At 38.4% G+C, this 12,742-nt stretch overlaps 1 protein-coding gene across 50 annotated transcripts in view; it reads left to right on the plus strand.

Moving 5' to 3' along the window:
• The first annotated feature begins 2,689 nt into the window (after positions 1-2,689).
• MYT1L (myelin transcription factor 1 like) overlaps positions 2,690-12,742 on the plus strand; it is a 448,087-nt gene continuing 438,034 nt past the window's right edge. For 19 of the 50 annotated variants that reach the window (XM_070571799.1, XM_070571807.1, XM_070571816.1 and 16 more), the window contains exon 1: positions 9,131-9,914. The gene's annotated coding sequence lies outside the window, so the exon portion shown is untranslated. Of the gene's footprint in view, positions 3,095-7,549; positions 8,049-9,113; positions 9,915-12,742 lie in introns of those variants that run through there. The other 31 variants (XM_070571802.1, XM_070571817.1, XM_070571819.1 and 28 more) reach the window with 9 other exon arrangements.

Consider the following 12,742-nt stretch of genomic DNA (forward strand, 5'->3'; position numbering starts at 1 on the left):
TGCACGTGTGCTTGCCTATGTGCACATGCCTTATATCTAATAGACAGTATACTTTTACAGACATGCACATATGTGTAAGAAACATTCACATATATGTCTTTGATTTAAAATACCATGGCTTAGTATCATTTAGAGATTTCTTTCTTTCTTACTGTAGGATACGCTATATACGGATAAATTTTCACTAAGGAAACTGAATCTGCTGCTCACATAACCAAGAGAAGGCAGAGAAACTCACCAGGATTAGATGCATACGTGTGTCTGTGTGTGTACACACACATGTTCTTTTTATCTATACTTTATTTTTAAAGTGTATATGGAAGTATTTTAAAATAACGATATATTGTATATTCAAACCCTTAATTAGTGCAGTGCAGTTGACCTAAACATTGAAATTTTCCTGTGAATTTTATTCTGCCTACATTTTTAGAGGAATGCTTTGTCCTTTATAAAACGGAAAAATCCCTGTTGTGCTAGGGTTAGAGCCCTCTTTGCTCCATGGTGACCACACAGCCTGAAGAACTGCCCTCCAGCCGTGTGGCTGGGTGTCTGGGCGCTCGGGAGCAGTGTCTCGGACACAGGAGGATACATGCTCCCACTTTTTTTTTCCACGGACTGTAAATGATTCCTATTCTTTGCTCCACAGAACATCCGATGTGGCGTCCAATCAGCTGAAAAAGCTGCGCAGACGTCACTAGTTGTGTGTGCGTGTGTGTGTGCGCGCGCGCGGGCGCGCGCGTGTGTGTGTGTGTGTGTGTGTGTGTGTGTGTGTGTGTGAGAGTGAGAGCGCATGCGCGAGGAGCCTGCAGCTGCTCTGCCGCGTGCGAGTGGAGTCTCCATTAGGGCAGCTCTATTGATTCCTGCCCGACGCTGCGGCAGCAGGGCTGGCGTGCGCGCGGGGGAAGAGCACGTCCCAGAGACAGGGGTTGCTGAAAGCAAACATGAGTGTGCACACGTAGAGTTTCACGTAAAAATCATTGCATCTGTTACCGAAAGGAATCCGAAAGGGAAAATTTAGGCAGCAAAATTGAAAGATTGTTAATAACTTATCATAAAATAAATAGGAAAACTAGGATATAGGGAATTCAGAAAAATCCTTGGTTCTAATTTTTACGTCCTTTCTTCATGAGAGGTGATGATGGTCCAATTTCCAGAATGCCTTTAAAAAAGAAACGCGGACAGTTTGACAGAGATATTGAAAAGTAGAGTTTATTTGAGAGCAATCTTAAAGCTGTGTCTGAGAATTTTGAAAAAAAGCTCAGATTTATTTTTATTAAATTTTGTTAGATTATCGCATCAGTTAGTCAGCTTTCGTTTTTCTATTTTTGATGCTTTGTGTTGCATAATATCTGGGATACAGTAACAGGCTGGTTGCAAATGGTGGAAACAGAAATAGGTTTCTTCAGAGGCTGCATTTCAGAGTGTCCAACTGTGAGCCTGTGAAGCAGAGAGTGAGAGCTCTCTCAAGGTCTGTTGCCTAGGATTTGGTTAGAAATTATCGTATCCAGGTGTAAAAATGCTGTCTTGGTCTTTCAGGCAGCTTGAGTTTACAACTGGCCCTTTTACCCCAACACTTATCAACTGCCCCCCTCCCCAAAAGAAAGACAGAGGTAAGTTCCATTTTACAATAATGGTGCTGTCAGGGAGGCAGTCTGCGTGTGAGCAGCAGAAAATTAGAAGAATCGAACAATCCATTCCCACCTCCCCCGGCCACACACACTCACACATGCACACACACACATATTCCAACACCAGTCGGTTAAGGGGAAAAAGGGCGATACCTTTTTAAAAAACGAAAGGCAGTAAGCCATTATTAGCAAGAGCTATATTGAGCATGCTTGCCAGACAAGCAGCAAAGCCTAGCTCCAGTTCCGCCCAGACATGTGCCTTGCCATTTTCATTTTAATCAGCCTGCTCAGGATGGCTGCTGATTCATTTTGCAGGATGTCCCCCTGGGAGCCAAGGTGGAAGCCTGAGGCGAGCTGCTATTGCATCAATGCAGCACACCACATCAGACAGGGAGAGAGGGAGGAAGAGGGGAAGAAAGAGAAAAGACTTCTACACACCACATTCCAAATTTCCATCTGTCTATTTAAAAAATCCTTCATGAAACCAAGTCCATTACAGGAAATATAAAGAGAGAAAAAGAAAAGAAAACAGTATGTCACATTGTCATTTCATTATCCAACTACCCCCCCAACACACACACACACACACACACACACACACACACAGACACGCTTCCACAGAATGGCTTGAAATTCTACTTTCCTTCATGGTCACTGTAAAATGCAATATATATGTGTATATATATATATATATATATATATATATATATATATATGTATTTTTTTATTTACCTGGTAACTAGCTGGGGTGGTATACCTGATTTAGCTGGAGACTTTGATTTGTGGGATTGACAACCTTATTATGCAGTGAGCTTATTATTGATATTATTCTGCTCTCGGTTGCCATGGCCACCCTGTGAGAGACATTCAATTTTCTCTCTTCCATCATCATTATCTATGAGGCCATCTGTTGTGGAAAATGAATTCAGCCTCATTTGCATGACTGATAAGCAATTTTTTTTTTATCTATTTAACAGAAGGTCATATGCCGGGGATTTGAGCTCGTGAAAAAAAAAATGTGGAAAAAAAAAAGCATATCGAGAGGCTGAGTGGGAGTGCGTGCATTCGGGGATGTATGTGGAAGTAAAACAGATCCCTCAGGCCTGCGAGCCTATCGCGCTGCATTTGTCATCCCTGCCCGGGCGACATTTTTTTTCCCTAAGCTACTGCACACTAAACAGTGAGAGAGCTTTCCCTGCAGCCTTCCTGAAGCCCCCTGATTTTTTTACTCATTGTTGGTGGGTGTATTTTAATTTTTTTTATTCCCTGGACTATGGGTTATGATATCAATATTCACTGAAGACAAAAAGCAACCTTTTCTGCATCTCGGTGGTAGGCATATTCCTCATCATCCTTTCAAACTTGTGGTGGAGTAGGGTTTTCTTTTCTCTCTGTGTATTTTGAGCCAGCACAGTTACCACAATTGAGCTTGTCTCGCTTGTGAGCGGTTGTGGCCATGTTGTGAGGTATGTGGTCTTCGTTAGGTTAATTCTGTGGACTGAGTGCACAGGGTCTGTTTGACCGTAGTTCAAAGGCTTGGGCTGCAATGCCTATTGTTTGCTCCTTTTTCAAGTTATTTTTATAGCGTGGCTGGTGGCTGAAATGTTCCGGGGCTAGAGAGTCTGTAACCCACAGAAGTCTCTCTTTAAAGCAAAATGGGTGTTCGGTTGCATGCCTTAACCGTGGTGTTGTTTGTAAAAAAAACTTGCTGCATGGACAGTACTTGGATGATATGTGGACGGTGAAACAAAAACTTCCCGGAGACTTTGCTGGATTACTTTATGTTACAAATAAAGCAAATCATTTTTACAAGGGCTGTTAAAATATTAGATATTCTTGATGTGATGTTATATTTGCCTGATGGTAAGAAAGTTGACTTCAATTGTTTAAATTGAGAAACTCAAATAAAGATTTTTAACCATAACTAAATGTTTGAAGTTCATAATAATGAAACAGTATTTCATTTACAACAGAAATATGTCTTTTAATGCAACTTAAATTAACAAACTAAAAGTTCAAACTGCAAACTTTAGCCTCAAGGTAGATGAGAATAAGGCAATAAATATTATAAATCAAAAGTAAATATTCATATGATAGTTATTCAAAATATACAGCACTCATTTTGAATTTAGCATTAATTTAGTCATGACAATTTTTCATACCACTAAAACTATATAATCCATAGAATTCTAAGTTATTTATTTACTTAGAGTAAAAATATTTTTCATAATAAGAGCTTTTCTGTTTGTGTTTGTATATTTACTGAACAAAATTCACTTCGTAGACAAAAGCACCCTACTGCACCCTTACAGGCAGAAGGAAGTCTCTCTAATTGTTCAACTTCATAAAAGTTGTGTAGTTTTCTAAATGATAAATAAAGACATGTCTCCATACAAATAAAACTGTGATTATTTTAAGAATAAAATATGTTTTTGCCCAATATTCTTTTTTGAAAAGCAATTCCATTGCATTTCTGTAAGTTTTCACCTCTTAGGAACTTTGAATCCAAAGTGTTGATTGTATATTATCCATGCTACTAAGTTACACATTCCAGAAAAAAGGAAGTTTGTTTTTTCTAATTGACTTAAAGGAAAGTGTATGATTCTATTGCCTCAAGTGCAATAAGTCAATTAGTTAAAATTCTCCTTAAAGTTGTACTGTAGTAACAAATTTTCCTTATTAAAGACAACAGACCATGGATTATATATTTGTATAATAGTTCTTTACTTGATGGCACTTTTTAAAACTCTTGCCACGGTATGCTAGACTTCTCATAAACAATAGCAGCTGTTATATAATCCTTCCTTTTTTAATCAGCCATACTTTGTTTATATTTTAGCTTCAGTATTAGAGAAATAATTTCTTTCTAAATATTAGTTTCACACTTACAAAGTTCAAAACAACAAAAGCCAGATCATTTATGAAGATTATTTAAAGTGACATCACTTTTCTCAGAGGACTACAGTTTAAGCATCAGTAATGTGATACCTGGATCTATATTATAATATGATGGATTATGCTGTTGCCTTTTGATCAGTACATATAGTTTTCAGATTTGTAAAGCAAATGGCCAACTTCTAAGAAACCTAGGAGGTAGCACAGTTGATTTTTTCCCTGCCCCCCCAAAAAAGTTAATTACCAATCTTGCTTGGATTCTTCCTTGCCTCCCTGACATTTGACTGCTGCTAATTCACTGATTAATCTCATTAATGTGATTATAGTAGGATTTGGAGTTGGCTGCCATTGTTCTGTCGACAGTGCTATTCAGCCTGAGCACTTGCCACCTCTTTCAGTTTTGCTGTGGTTTTTCAAAGGCTGCTTGAGTGAGCCATTGTGAGCAAGGCTTCTCTCCCTTTGCCTTTCAGCACCGGGAGCTGTCCGCTGCTGATAGCAATTACATTCAGCAGTGACTTGACTTCCTACTAGTTTACTGGCAATGTGAAAATGGCTCACTTTCATCACCTTAATGATTGTACTCATCAAGGTAGAAGTAGAAGCAGCCCTTATGGTCACAATTGGATGTTTTGAAGATGGTGGAAGAAAAGATATGCAATCTCTATATCTTTATTTTGCACACAAAAAAATTTAGCCTACTTTCCAAATTACCAAACATAGAATTTCATTAGAATTACTTGCATATAAGTAAGCGTGAGTTGAAAAACTGTAAACACTATGTGGACATTCTTTTTTAATTGAAATCTTTATATAAAGGAAATTTATGTAATTATTGATAAAATTTCATTTTTGAAAAGATGAGCCAGGATTACCAAGATGAACCAGTAAGGCAGAAAGTATACGTGAAACATAAATTTCAACTTCTCTTGAGTTAAACTTGCATCCTCCAGCAAAACTTAGGCCAATTTTACAAATCTGTGTTAGAAGCTGAGATCAAGGTTGAAGGCCTAATAATTTGTGATCATGTAGGTGTGGTGTACAAAAATTCCTAAAGGAATATGAGTACATATTTCTTTTTGGATTATAAAAGCAATATAAGCCTAATTTTAGGAAAATGTGGGCATTTCCAGAGAATGAGCCTCTTCAATGTATTGTTTGCATTATTCCTAGTATATTTTTCACCTGACGATTATTTTTTACTCTCTTGAAAATGTTTTTATTTCATACCTTGCTACTGAATATGCCTGATTATTTCACTGTCTGATATTTTATGTCATTTTCTATGTCAACGTTCAATACATTAGGGAAAATAAGTTATTTTGCGACTTCAAAGCTTTTGAAAGTTTTTGTATTTGTTAAAACTGTACTTAAAATTCAAAGTTGAGAGTTAATAATCTGATTATTTGTTGATTTACTTTTAGAAATATTTCACATGTGTGATAAAAAAAATTCAATCACTTCTCTGTGAAAAATTCATTTTATTGCCTAAATAATATTTTCAAAGTCACATATAGAAACTAGATTTCCAAGTCTATCTGTAGGGCAGTCTAATTTGAGGGAGAGGCATTGTTTTCAAAAACATATTATATTATATAAAATATTTTGTTTACTTATTATACATTTTGATGGCTATATTTTTAACTTCAAACAACTTAAAATTTTATTTGCTCTTAAATATTTTCTATTAAGAAACCCATTCAGTGGAACAAGAGGGAATAGCAGGATGCTTTTCGGTAATGACCACCCTGCCCTGACATTGAAGTGTGGCTCAGCTGAGTGTCTCCTTGAGTCCAGGGCTACAATTTCCAATCAATAACCAGTTTTTCAAATGCATCTAGTACTTTGCCATAAAGGCTACCTTGATGCAAAGTCTCACCAGAACTCTGTCCAGGAAGCAATTGAATGGCAGATTCAGAAAGAGAAATCTTCAGTTTTGCTAAATTCTTATAATCAAATCACCCCATATCGTAATTTGATTGCGATAGTATTGATAGCATAACTTTGTTGTTCATTTTCTTATTTTCAAGTTTTTAAGAGCCTGTTTCATGAATGTCTTCTTTTTGTTTTCTTTGGGAAAATGTGCAGCCTTCCTTGGAAAAACATAATAGAGGATAAACTTGAAGAAAAACTTGAAAATGATTAACATTTTTCACCAGACTAAGTTTCATTATACTATATTCTTTACCACAACACTATACCTGACATTCATCTATACTTATTCCAAACTAAACTAAAGAGAAAAGATACCACAAACTTAAAGAAGAAAAAAATATATATAATTTTTAAAAATTTATTCTGAAGTGGTAGGGGGTAAATCACATCCAAATATCATGTGTGGCTGATACAAAAAAAAAAAAAAGATATTTGAAAGTGGCATACCCACAAATTGAAATACTCCCTCTATAAACCATAACTTGTGCAAAGAATAACACTAAATAGTTCTGTAGTAGTTGATTGCATAATTTTTCTGATATCAGATTATTTGAAGGCAGCAGCTATATACTTTCCGTCAGTGAGCTGTTTTTCAGTGCAACATGGTTTCAGTGTGGAGCACGCTTTGTGTCCTGTCTCCTCTCTCTCTCCCTCCCTCTCTCTCTTTATCTCTCTCTCTCTCCTTCTCTCCCTCTCTCTCTCTCTTCTGTCCTCTCTCTCTAACTCTGTCCCTGTTTGTCTCTTTTTGCCTCCCTCTCTTCTCTCTGTGTCTCTTTCACACCTGCATTGTTCAAGCATACACAATGATTTTTCTATGCCTGTTTTCACAATGAAACTGTTTTAAGCTTTGACATCATAATGAGTCCTCAGGGTATCTGTAGAAGTAATCAGAGATGGCAGAGAAAATGTAAGCCAGGTGTTATAAAACTGGAAAGAATGCATAAGCGCTTATTTATTATGTGAAGAAGTCCTGATAAGCATCGCTGTATTAGGCTCTTCTTTAGAAAATTTTCCCTAAAATGTATCTCTTTTAAAAATTCCTACTCCCCACGTGGTGATTATTGGAAAAGTTGGGAGGGGGAGGAAAATATTTCAGTTTCAGTGGGAGAGGTATTGTGCGTGAGAAGACAGAATGGCACAGGACATTCTCTGGAAGCGTTCCTTGCTCTCAGACTGCAGTGGTTTCTAGCAGGGCGGCACGGGAGAGGAATGGTAACCTCTGGAGTAACCAGTGTTCTGGTCTGAGCACGTCAGGCAGAGGCTCGGGGTTTGGAGGAATCACCTTTGAAAGCTAGAGTAAGGTGTTCTTGGTAACTTCAGACTCGTGTGCCGTCCTCCCCACAGAAACCACAGTCAGCATTGTGTTCTGTGGAAAACCTGCAGTGGTTTATCACTGGTGGTGGTCTGCCCTAGAGTCTCCCGGAGCACAGTGAGCTGACAGCGATGGCACTGGAGGATAGGGGTGGAAACGTATAGGGAAATGCGATCAACACGTGCGATGGTTTCTCCATGGCAGCAATAGCCCTGTACGTGTGGAGAGACAGACTGCGGAACAGGATTTTGCTTGATGGCCACATACTCTTCTGCAAAAAGGTACCTCTTTCCTTTTCTTTAAAGGTTACATGTGATTTGTCCGGTTGTTGCAACTTCCAGCTCTTCAGAATTATTTCACATGATCTCTTTAGTACTTCAACAAATTGCTGTTTCCTTGCCCACCTGACTATCTTCAGCTCTTATTTGATGACAAATTACAACACTTCTTAAAATCCCCTGGTTTGGGGTCCAGATGAGCCAACAATGGACTCTTTCTCCCACAGAGCTGCTCCTTCAGTGTAATGCCATTGTGGGCACCTGATAAGTCTGCATGCTGCCCGGAGTTGTCATTAACCAGGAGTCTGTGTATCCGAGGCTGGTGTCCAGGGGAGGGGCGGGAGGCGCTAAGTAGCCTTTATGATTCCATGTGGCCTTTCATAGCGGTGAGTGTTACAGGAGAGAGGTTTACGGAGAGTGGAATGGTACAGTCACTGCTGGAGTACAACATTTATTGCTTGACTCAAGAAGCCATTTATAAAATCAGCACTTTTTTTTTTACCGGAAAAATGCTAATGAAAGTCATATATCTATGTTCCCTCTTATATTTTTGAAATCTTATTTGGTCTTGCCTTTTCAGCTGAAACTTTTTTTGATTTTTCTTTTCTTCAAACAATACTGAAAGGTTGATGATGTTTTAACTTTCTTAAAGAAATAGTTCCATGTCTTTTGTTTTAAAAGAAAATCATCAAAGAAGCTCTTACTGAAACAGAACATAGTGTGGTTGGCAACCCGAAAGAGATTTTAAGAGTCGGTTCGAGTTAACTCTTGTGTAACTGTTCTCCAATTTTAAGAAGTGGCAGGGCAGGTTCTGAAACCTCTTCTTGTTTTGTTTTGATGCTAAGCAGTAGTACCATGTAAAATATTGTAGGTTCAGCTGACTTTGTGAGGTTTCCTTGGCCACAGCACGAATTTACCATAACATCAATGATGGGGGGGGGTATTTTTAGATATATTGCCTAGCCAGGAGCTGTTAACAGCCTGACTCTGGTATTTACAGTTCTCATCTATTACGTTAAATACGGCACTGCACATGATACACATTCTGCTCCAGAGATTTAGGGGCCTGTGGGTACAATGTAAGAAGCATACAGCATGCATCCCCAATCTTGTCTGACTGTGTTGCAAGCTTAATAAACAGGAAGGTTAGAAATTACCAGTTTAGTCCACAGCTATAACTTGAAAAATATCTAGCTCAGCGGTGAAGTTCCCTCCCATACTAGGATTTGGGGAAATGGATATGTTTTATAGTGCTTGAAGGATGCCGCCCGAGACAGGGTAAGTCAGCAGTACGCTACTGATGTTCTGCTGCGGCAATGTGGTCTCCGAGGGAGCCTGTGCCTGATGCACAGAGCCAGGCAGGGCTTGCAGCCCATCTCCGTCTGCGGCTGCCTTTCAATGGAGGCTCCCCTTCCTCCACCAGGCAGAGCGCTGCACGCATGCCCGTCTTCCCTGTCGTTTAGTGGTGTCAACTTATTAATTTCCATTTTCGACTTCAGGCCTGTTAGTTTCCTGTCTGAAAGCATTATTACTTTTGTCCATGTGGCAAAATAATTAGCATACAGATGAGAAGTGGCCTCGCGTCTGAGCGCCGATAGAGAGAAGATGTGCAGTGGAAAGTTGATTGGATGAATGGAGAACAAATGGTGGGCGTTCAAAAGCATTAGAAGAGTTTTGTAGTCGCGGAGCAGGTTGGAGAATTTTCTGGGTGAGTCCCTAAGATGGAAGGCAGGGGTGGCTGCCGTGAGAAGGACTGCTTGTCAGATGCTGGCCTAGCTGAAGGAGCCAAGGGGGACTGCAGGCACAGATAATCCATTCGGACTACTTTGTTTTGCAATTCTTCAGGTTTCTCTTTGCTCTCCCCTCCAGGTAAATATGTCCTGTTCTCCTTGTTGTTTCCAGAGCCTGGGCTCCGCTCCCCAAAGTGGAGCAAAGTTCAACTCCTTATGCTTAGTAACAAAAGAATAGTCATTTGCTGCTGCTTTGGGCTAGTTGCTTCATCCATCTTTCTGTGCATATGTCTGAAGTGAAAATTAACTGTTTAGAGATTATTGTTTTCAGAAATTTACAGCAGCCATTATTCAATGTGTTTAATTAATATTTTCTGGAACAGTGTATCCAGACCAGTAAAATTAGCAAATGTTGTTTCAATGAAAGCCCAGGCATAATTAGTTTTGACTGGTATATATTTTTCCTAGCTGGAAGAAGATTTGAGATAATTTAACCAGCAACTTACTGGAGATTGTGAAAATTGAACTAAAGTTTCTGTTGATCTGTAGAATCTACAGATAGGAAATGCAAAATGTAGCACAACCTCTGGTACTTTCAGTTCTCCTCAGAAAAATGGAGACTGTTTTTACAAATCAGTCTTTTGAGTTGAGAAATAAGGATTAAGCTTGCTGGAATCCTAGTTTTCTATTGTCATCAGTGACACACGTTTCTTATATAATTCTGTGACTAGAGTACTGCAATATGGGTGTTTTAATATTTAGTTAAATATACTTCCATTTTGGAGAATTCACTGATAAATAGTTCTATCCTGTTTTCATAATTCCTACTCTCCTTAAAAGGTAAGGTTTTCATTTTAACTGACCTAATTATTTCATCTACTTTTAAGGTAGAACTTAGGTAGAAATTATTATCCTTTAACTGTCTTTTTACAGTTTCCTGAATATTTTAGATGACTTGATGATTTTAATTTGCTTTTATTTTTAGACATTTTTTTTAAGAATGGCTTTACTTTAGCTATGTGCTTTAGACAATGACAGTGATTGTATGACAGAAAATGCAACTTTTTCGAGGGTCATTTCTTCTGTTTAAAAAAACTATGCTTTTCCAAAAAAGAAAAAAACTACCTTCAATGACCCTAAAGCTCAAACACAAGATACTGGAAAATATGTTAACCCTTCGTATGAAGCTTCTGACACTTGGTTTTGATTATTTGCCTCTCATCTTCAAGTTTCTGAATACTCACATTGAGGGGTTTTTTTTGGCATAATAGGTGAATTCTCTATTCTCTATTTTTTTTTCTATTTTATTTTAAAATTTGCTGGTAAACTAGAATGAGAAAACAAGTGAGGTTTTTTTAAAAAAAAATTTATTTGACCCAAACAGTATTAAATACCAAAATGTTCTCAAACAAATTCATGAACTGTTACCTGGAGAAAAGTAATATTTCTATTATTTCTCCTTTGCTATATTTCATTTTAGAGTTTAGCCAAGTTTTCTATGATTAAAATAACTCCTTCTAGTTTTATGGTGGGTTATAACTTTCTCAGGGCAAAAACATCAGCATTTAGTTTTTAACCTCATGGTGTCCATTGAAAGCAGAAGAGAACACTGGAATGTGACCTACCACACTGGTTCCTTTGTGCCTGCTGCCTTTCAGAGGTGTAGCCCAGCATGGTTTTTTTAAGGGACAAAATTATGTCATATTAGTTTCCACTTGACAGAGTTACTTTATGCCACTGTCTGTCACATTACTTCTCAGGCACTGTTGAGTTGAGAAGGACTTGCCTTCACAGACAATGAAAGGTCCCAGAGTTAGAGATATGATGATGTGTACCTGAATGAAAATGTAATTTCTAAGGGAATTTTTTTCTTTAGATTAGCTCTAAGGTGGAAGATCAACTTTGGAAAGAAAAGCAGCCTTTCACAGCAAATTTTTTTTAAGGAATTGATGAGATGCTAAAATTTTGGTCTAAAATCAGGCACTCTTTGACTCCCTAGGGAGGAGTGGTGGGCGTCCGGGAAGTCCTCTATCCTGCCAGGTTTGTTCTGTGCCATGGAGGCGCCAAGGCCACGCTTTAGTAGGGCTCCCACTGATTGTGAATGAAGATGGATGTAAATATTTTTCTTTCAAACGGTTATTTGACCTTGTTTCTTTAAAATTCTGTACTCTGATGTATTTTTGGACTCTCAGGAATACTCCAATTAATCTCTTCAGCGGTTTTGTGAGTGTGTGTATGTATGTGTTTTTAAAATGCCAGTGTGAAAATGTTGTGTGTAAGCTGACAATATTTGAGCCATTGGGTTAATACGTGTATCGTGTAAGCGTGCTTTAGATATGTGTGTGCACTCATTAATATAGTTGAAAGGAACTTCATGACTCAATAGTACATACTGACTGCTTCTTACTAAAGTCTGACTGCTTAGTGCACTCAAATTGCTTTAAGAAAATTACCTTGAGATGATTGGACATTTGCTTGAGATATTTTCAAGTGTGGAATGCCAGGTTTTGGTCTCTACAATCAAACAATTCATGGATTAACAATCCATGGGGGGTGGGGCGGCTCTTTTCAGTACATTGACAAAGATTTTCATTATAGAATTTCTAGCTCAAAAATTGTTTTGAGAAGTATCTTTATGCCGTCATCTCAACCTAGACTTATAGTGTATTTTAATGGCCCTCAGCAGAATGGGTTTTTTAAAGTCAGCGCTACTTCTCAATTCCAGGGGCTACCATGTCACTCAACCCCAAAAAGGATGGACGGTTATTAGGCACTGGCTTTAAGTTTAGCCCAATCTCCCCTCCCTGGTACATGTATTCCACTAGTCTGTGCCATCTGAACAGAAGCTGAAAGTGTAGAGCATTGTCGCCATGGAACAATGCTAGCCAGACTGGTTGTGGAAATAATCGAGTCTGCAGGGCACCCCATAGAGAGCCATCAAATCAGGTCTGCTCTGGAGCTGTCTGC

The sequence above is a fragment of the Equus przewalskii genome, chromosome 14 (assembly GCF_037783145.1).
Source record: "Equus przewalskii isolate Varuska chromosome 14, EquPr2, whole genome shotgun sequence".
Taxonomy (NCBI): Eukaryota; Metazoa; Chordata; class Mammalia; order Perissodactyla; family Equidae; genus Equus; species Equus przewalskii.